Here is an 8,608-nt window from a genome sequence, read left to right as displayed (position 1 = left end):
TGTATTATATAAAAAATTATTCAAACACGTTTTTATAAAATGTATACAAACACGATTTTATAAAATGTACACAAACACGTATTATATAAAAAATTATTCAAACACGTTTTAAACAAAAAATATAAACAAACATGATTTTATAAATAAAATATAGATACACACCTATTTGTGTGCATATATATATATATATATATATATATATATATATATATATATATATATATATATATATATATATATATAAAGGTGATACACGTTTGTAGACAATTTTTTTGTAAAATACGTTTTTGTATACATTTTTTTATAAAAATGGATTTGTAGATATTTATATACTTAATAAATACATATTTTTATAACTAGATATTTCATATACAAAAACCTTTTTAAAAAAAGTTTTTATATAGAAAATATAAGATTTTTATGTGAAAATACGTTTTTTTTTTGTATAAGTATGATTTTATAAAGGAAAAACATATTAGAAACAATTTTTTGAGAAAAAAAGTTGTAAAAAAACTAAAATTAGGATGAATTCATAATAAAATTCTAAAATTTGGGCAAAAATGGTAAAGTTTGGACCAAATTTGTAACAAAATTTAAAATTTGGGTCAAAAGTGTAAATTTTGGACCAAATTTATAATAAATTTTGAAATCTGGGTAAAAAATATAATTTTTGAAAGTTGGATGACCTGTTGACCGGGTCAAATGGTTAAATTGAATACGATTACCGGTATTTGTAACTTAATTGCATAAAAAAAATATAAGGACTAAATCGATTATGAAGTCAATATGTAGGGACTTTATTGCAGTTTTCCATAATATATATATATATATTTTATAATAAATAACGAGTAATCATTTTATAATATTTTCCATAAATATTTAATGACATTTTTTTTAGACCAAGTGTATATATATATATATATATATATATATATATATATATATATATATATATATATATATATATATATATATATATATATATATATATATATATATATACACTTGGTCTAAAAAAAATGTCATTAAATATTTATGGAAAATATTATAAAATGATTACTCGTTATTTATTTTTCGAAATATCTTGAACTTTGTGAAACTACTTTATGATATATTACTCTAAAAATGCGTTTTAGCAAAATATGACCAATTTGAAAACAAAATATATAATTTCGTAAAAAATAGGCAATTTTACAAAATAACAAGTCCTCACCGGACTTCCAAAAATAATTTGATGAAATTTAGAAAAAATCATAAATCATTTTTGCAAAATAAATAACCATTTTGTATTTTTTTTTTCATAAAGAATAGATATCTTATGATATACCATCTTCTATTTTGGTGGATTAATCATGAAACCAACTACATGTGGCCAGTTGGATAAGTCACTAGCATTTTTATATGGGAAGTTTAATATTAGAGTACGTTTTAAATTTGCAACCAAGTTTTTTATTTTCAAAATAAACTATAATATCAAACTTTGCTTCAAAAGTAATATAAAAACTCATTTTTTCAACTTTGTCAAACATAGTTTCCAAAAGATAATAATAACATTGTTAGAGGAAGTCTAAATCATAAAAACATATCGATACGAGTGTACAATCACGTCGCGCCCTTGCCTCGATCACTAGAACAACCTAAAAAACATTTGTAAACTACGGGTAAACATAAAGTTTAGTTCTCCAAGACATGACATACAACAATACACATACAATGCATACAAACAAATGGCTCGCAACCTGTCGTCGTTTCACCATTAACAGTTGACTCGCAACCTATCGTCGTTGTGTCAACGACGATGGGTATCCAGACTCGAGGCTTATCGTCATTCCGTCATTAACCCTCCAAACAGGGTCGGCCCAAGGGCAGGGCGAGCTGGGCCACTGCCTAGGGCATCAACTTAACGGGGGCATCAGTTTTAGTCCACCTCTAATAAGTCTAATAATCATTTGGCCCAAGTTTTAATACAAATAAAGGTCCAAGTCCACCAACAGTATCACATCAAACCATAAAGGATAAGGGCATCGCAACAGGTGCGCACATGCATCTTGAAGGCGGCAAAATTTTCAGAAGACGAGGAGACTTCACGACCAATTTAGAAAATGAGAAAACGGACACTCACACAGTCAGATTCTTCCATTCGCTTTGAAACATTGAATTCTCGAATGTGGTGCAGTAAGCCAACACTTGTAAAAGAAATCAGTTTATCTGACTTTGGTTTCCCATTTCCGGTTCTAAATACTTAATTTTTTGAGTCTTTGTAAATTCTGATTCAGATATGGCTTCATGATTTCTGATTTTGTTTACTGATTAGCTTCGTGAAATTGTAAATACCCCATAGTTGGTTTCCAATTTGAGATTAAATTATTTGTATCTCTGATAACTCAAGGATGATGACTATTCAGGCATTGGGGTATTTCAAAGTTCAGGTTTGGAGGAAATTTACATATTTGTAAATACCGATGTTAAATATTGATTCACAATTGTTGCTTTTGTACTCTATTTGTTGTTGATGTAATATTGCTTTTTTTCTGGATTATTGATTTTGTGTTAGACTAGCTTCAATACAATTTCTATTTTAATTTTTAGTTATTTTTTGAGTTGTGTTCATCGTTCAACTTTTTGATAAAACTATTTCTTTTTCAAGTATACTCCTCAACATTTGATGGAAAGCTACATATCATTGTAGATGGAAATTGTGATATGGCTGTGTGGCAAGTTGTAACATGCATTTTAAACACATCATAAAAAAAGTTGGTCACCCCATGATGCAGGTACATCACCTTTTTGGGTAATATATCACCGTTTAAATTTGTGTTCTTTCAATATTAGTATTTGTCTTGATTTTAAGAGTAGTTGCTTCAAATTGTTCAAGGTTTCTATGATTTTGGAAAAAAGAAGTATAAACAGCTAATTACACACCAGAAAAGGAAAATTGGATTGAACAGAGATAATGAATATTGATTTAGGAGATTTGAGTATTGCTAGACTAGTTGTTATGGTGTAATTAGCATATGAGATATGTTACTTATGGTAGCACTTATTTTTATAGATTTTGTATTAACAATGTTCTTTGTTGTGTTCAATTGCAGGTTATGTTGATGTATCAGACCTTATGGAAGTTCCAATTCTAATGAGTAATGAGATTGGATATGATGAAATTAATGGTTAGCAATTTAGCAAAATAGAAATCTTGAATTACATTATCCAGAACAATGAAATTGTTTAATGTTTTCAAGAAAACATAGTTGTAGTTGTTATTGATAAGAAAATAATAAATAAATAATGTATTGCACTATGTTTAATAATATTATGTAGTATGTGTTTCTTGAATTATAATGTACACATATAGGGGCATTTTTAATTAATCTTGCCCTGGGCATGAAAAACTAATGGACCGGCCCTGCCTCCAAACATAACAAAAAGTTGAATCACAACGTATCATCGTTTCGTCAACGACTATGGGTATCTAGACTCCCAGCCTATCATCGTTCCGTCATCAACCCCTCAAACATGATACATACAAGCACCATACAATTAAACAAACAACAAACATATAAAAGACTAATCTAGTCGACTTGTATAATCATACTCTAATAGTACCTACATCATATCATACAAGGATATCTATTGTCATACGATGTATAGTGAGAAAACTCATCTGAATCTAGCAGTAGAAACTCAACAACAACCTCTGTAACGAAACTACTAGCATAAACCACCAAACACCAAGCCGAAACCAATTCCTCAGTCTAGCACTCAAATACATCAAAGTTTGACTAAAAGTCAAACCGGTTAAAAAGTTAATAGTCAACAGTCAAAGTTAACAGTCATGTTAACGGCTAGGCGCGCCTCGATCTTCACATAATGTGTCGCGAAAGGCATCGAGAGGTGCTTTGCGACCATAAGTAGGCACACCACGTTCTTCAGTTAACAGCCTTTCTGTTAAGCTCTTAAACCTTCTAGTCAAAGGCTATAATTCTCAAATCGGAATCAAATGAGGGCTTTAATGGATAAAATTTTCAATTTTATCCGGATACAGGTCTAAAACATGCAAAATACCAAACCCTAACTCTAATGAAATCCAAAACACTAACAAATCTATACATGACGCAAATTGGAAGATCAATACTCGCTTCTTTACACTACAATGAGTCCAAGAAATTAGGGTTTTAGTTGCCAACTACGGCACGTCGTGCCATCTCTTAGGTATGTTGCACTGGACACACGCTAGATGCGCGACGAACCTTCAAAGTCATGTCACGCATCAGTTCCAAAACCCACAACTTCATCTTAAAACTAACCACTTGCAATCAAGTTCATTGGGAAAACATGCGTAACAATTTTAGTTAAGAGTTGGTGTATGACATACTTATGTGCTTTAGAATATCGCTCATAGGGCGAACCCTCTTCCCATCCTCATAAAAATGGGGACCCGTGGTAGGGCGCCCACGAACTCGTTATCTTTAAATAATGGTCTTTCATCTTTTTTGGTTGCATAATCCTTCAATTATATTAAACATATTGAGTTTTTCTAAAGTTCAAAAAATAGATATTAATTATTTGTGGATCACCTATTGCTCCAAGCCTCCAACTCTACATGTTTAACTAACCAGTTTTTAGCTTATTGAAAAATTAATCTGTAAACTACTCTCATGGTCTGTAAACTATTCTCATAGTCTCATCATGCAGAATATAGCAATTCCCTTGTAAAATTCAAGTTAGCTTATATGCCAAAAACAACCTTAAATTTTGCTTCAACCTGAAAGCTAAAGTCAAGCTCTTCGATTCATTTATATTGTACCTTCCAAGTTCTAATTATTATAATTGTTGTCTTATAAGAATAATACGAAAAAATGCTTTAATAACTTTCCTAAAATCATGATAAAAACAACAAAATTAGAAGACTGTCTTCCTAATCAAAGTTAAGCCTAGAATTAAGTAAGTAGTTGGTACAAGTAGTTATGCCGAATGTACAACTTATGAAGCAATGATGAGGCTTTTGCTCTTTCTAGGTGTGGACACGAATTGGCCTACTCTTACGTTACACTATTACTCCGTACATGGAGAAGTAGTAGAAGACTGATTCAACTCCTCCCTCGACCAATTAAACTAAAATATGAACACCTGATTATTTATTAGTGTCAACGCATCGGGTGGAGTGATAATTTCCACTAACTGCTAATTAATCCTTGCTTAAAGGCCAAATCGAAGTAGGTCAAGCGTTGATCAATATTAATTAGTAATAAATACTACTGACGAAATGTTTTGATCGACCTAATCAGTCAACTGAAAACAACTTTAGACTCAATTTACATAAAATATTTCTTTTAATAAACAAAACACCTTAATATGGTAATGTACTTGTAAGAGTTATATATTAGTGAAAAAAAATACATTAAGGATATTTTTTTTTTGACAGTTGTTTAAAGAAAATCACAAAAAAATTTACTACTTTATATAGAAAATCACAAAAAAATTTACTTCTTTATAGATAGGAGATTTTAGTTTTAGTTGATATCTTGTAGACTAATATGTATATAAAAGACTCATTAACGATAAATCCATAACTTTTTTGAATAGTAAATGACTGAGAATATTATTTTAATATAATTGATAGTAAAAATATTATCTTAGTGTAATCTAAAAATATTGTCTTTTTCATTTTTCACGTATGATATTATCTTATTGTGATCTAAATACATCATCTATGTTTGATATGAGTTTGTCTTATGATAATCATCATTATATAACAAATGGTATTATCTTATTATAGTATTAATGTATTATCTGGTTTAACAAATAGTATTGTCTTATTATAATCTTGTTATGGTCTCTCTTTAACAAAAAGTTTTTATCTTATTATAATGTTATTGATGGTATTATATTAATGTATTATCTGGTTTAACAAATAGTATTGTCTTATTATAATCTTGTTATGGTCTCTCTTTAACAAAAAGTTTTTATCTTATTATAATGTTATTGATGGTATTATATTAATATATTCCTTTTATTTTCAAAAGTGTATTGTCTTACTATAATATTATTGTATTCTTTTTGTATACGAGGGTATTATCATACCGTAAATTTATTGTATTCACTTTTCTTGATAATGAGTATTAATCGTATTCTATTCCTTGTGTCTAACCGATGATATCATCTGTTTGGAAATTATTATTTTTGTAGCTTTTTTATTGAAGTTTTTAACCTAAACATAGTTGTTTTTTATACCTTTCTGATCATTTTTTTTTGAATTTTTTTTTGTAACTTTATGATCAAAGTTTTAATCTTACATTAAGACAAAGCCATGTGTGACATATAAAATACAGTAAAACAAGATCAATCAAACAAAAAGAATACAATAAAATAATATACTTTGTCTGTCAATAGAATGAATCTAATAAGATTATAATAGAATAGTACTTCATGCTTCTGCTATAAAAACCATTTTATCATTAATAAACTGAGAATATATAATCTCTTTGAAAATTGTTGGTTAAAAAAATTAAGATTACTATCTAAAATTCAAAATATATAAGCTAATGTTGGTTTCTTGTATTTTTCTGTAAACAATTATAAGATTTTTGTCTTTTTCTTAAAAAAAAAATGTTTCAATAGGTGAACCCATAATATATGGGCTTTTTGAATGTTTTTCTTATTTTTCAACAAACAAATACGAAAGATACATCCGCTAATTATAATACATAATTTCATTCCCTTAAAAAAACATCTCTCGTAGAATGAAAAACGGCACATGAGAATGAATTACATTTCACAACAAATGATTCATTTCATCCCACTAGGCACACTAACAGAGTTTTTCATTATGTTATAGTGTTTGATTATACCCAACACTATCTTAACAATTTTAATTTCAAAGCCTTTAAAATTAACCTATCATAAATTTCAAACATGATTCGCAGTCTTAAGCTAAATATATCTATATCACATGTTCATCACATTTACAGGATCATAATTCAAAAGAGTAATATTAGAATAGAGTTGGTACGCAAAACTGTGGTTTTTTTAAATAAAAAATAAAAAATATGTATGTAACAGTATATGCATATAACAGAAATTTTATATTAATATAAAAATATAAGTAGATCAAATAGATATAAAAAATAGAAAAGAAATTGTTCAAGGGTAAAATGGTAATAGCGAAATCATCATCAATTAATCAAATTAGTACCGCGTAAGTCGTTGACCCCCACTACTCCAAAGTCCACAGTCGTTCGCATTATCACTCAACTCTATATATAAACCCCTCATATAGTGTAAAGTTAGAAAACAAGAAAATTCAAAACTTAAAACTTTTTGAAATGAAAATTTATACAAGTTTGGTTGTTGTTTTGATTCTTATGATGATCTTGGGGATGACGAGGGCAGCACCAAGTGCTGCCCATTGCAAAAAAGAGAGGAAGCTCGCCATCAATGCCTGCATAAGTGTGATGTATGGCAGGCGTCCATCATCAACTTGTTGCAAACGAGCTCGGGTTAGCCATGTTGAGTGCATATGTCCTGTGATCACCCCTGGGTTGCTTGCTACCATCAATGTCAATCGCCTTGTTAAATTTATTGAAGGTTGTGGACGCAGAGTCCCTCGACCTTTCACATGTGGAAGTAATTCCTCTCTCTCTCTCTCTCTCTCTCTCTCTCTCTCTCTCTCTCTCTCACTTCTTTATCTGTGTTATAATGTATGCAATTGCAATAGTATTTAACTATGGATTTGGATTCTGTAGGTCTTACGATACCATGAAAAGTGATAAAGAAGATCTTTTGTTGATGATAAGAGGGAGAAGAACTTTTGATTGTGTCTTAAGTTTTATACATATTTGAATTGTCGCAAAAAATGTTTAAGATATGTTGTTTATTTCATATATTGTTTTTAAATAAGAATAAGGTTATTTTAATGGGAGCTGATAATTCCACGGATGTTATTGATACATCCACTGATTTTTCAAAGAAAATGACAATTATGTCCCTGGTTCTATTTAAATTTTAATTGATTATTCACAAGCATATTTTTAGTAAATTTAGTAAAACCATTATACCAAAAAAGAAACGAGGTTTCCAGGAATACACTCCACAAGAATCCCGTCCCCCGCCGTCATCACTTTCACCTTAATCTGCTCTTAAAAGGAAAACCACCCTGCATAATTAACCAGAAGGAATTCATTTTGCAAGTGAAGAAGGAAATAAATTCTTCAGCGACATTCCCACATTTATCCCAATTCCTATAGCACCACTCACCAACGGATTAAATCGGCTTCTGATGGGTATGCCAAAGCGAAATAAGTTATGCGAACCAAAGATTCAGGTCTGAGTTGGCTTTAGGTTTAGAACTGAGTATTAAACACGGTGTTCCGATGATTGGGTGACCGCTATATATGAAGCAGAGGATGAATGTGACGGTATCAAGCAATGAGATAGGGGTGTCAGTGAAGTTGCTGGTGTCGGAGAAAGAAGGAGAGATGATGGTGGTGGTGGTGGTGGAGATATCGAGAAAGAAGATATAGCAGGTGGTTAGCGTGGTTATGGAAGATGAGGAGGAGGGCAAAAGAATTGAATAGTTGGATGTTTAAAGAATCTGAATGAGGTTTAACGA

At 30.0% G+C, this 8,608-nt stretch overlaps 1 long non-coding RNA gene across 1 annotated transcript; it reads left to right on the top strand.

The window, feature by feature from the left end:
* The first annotated feature begins 7,299 nt into the window (after nt 1–7,299).
* On the top strand, nt 7,300–7,993 carry LOC145120980 (uncharacterized). Its single transcript, XR_013714449.1, has 2 exons — nt 7,300–7,623; nt 7,743–7,993. It is a non-coding gene; the product is annotated as an uncharacterized LOC145120980 (long non-coding RNA).
* The last annotated feature ends 615 nt before the right edge of the window (nt 7,994–8,608 follow it).

Source organism: Lactuca virosa, chromosome 6, assembly GCF_052849685.1.
Source record: "Lactuca virosa cultivar CGN04683 chromosome 6, Lactuca_virosa_CGN04683_v6, whole genome shotgun sequence".
NCBI classification, from domain to species: domain Eukaryota; kingdom Viridiplantae; phylum Streptophyta; class Magnoliopsida; order Asterales; family Asteraceae; genus Lactuca; species Lactuca virosa.
Note: the sequence above shows the minus strand (reverse complement) of the source record. Positions and strands in the feature narration are given on the sequence as shown.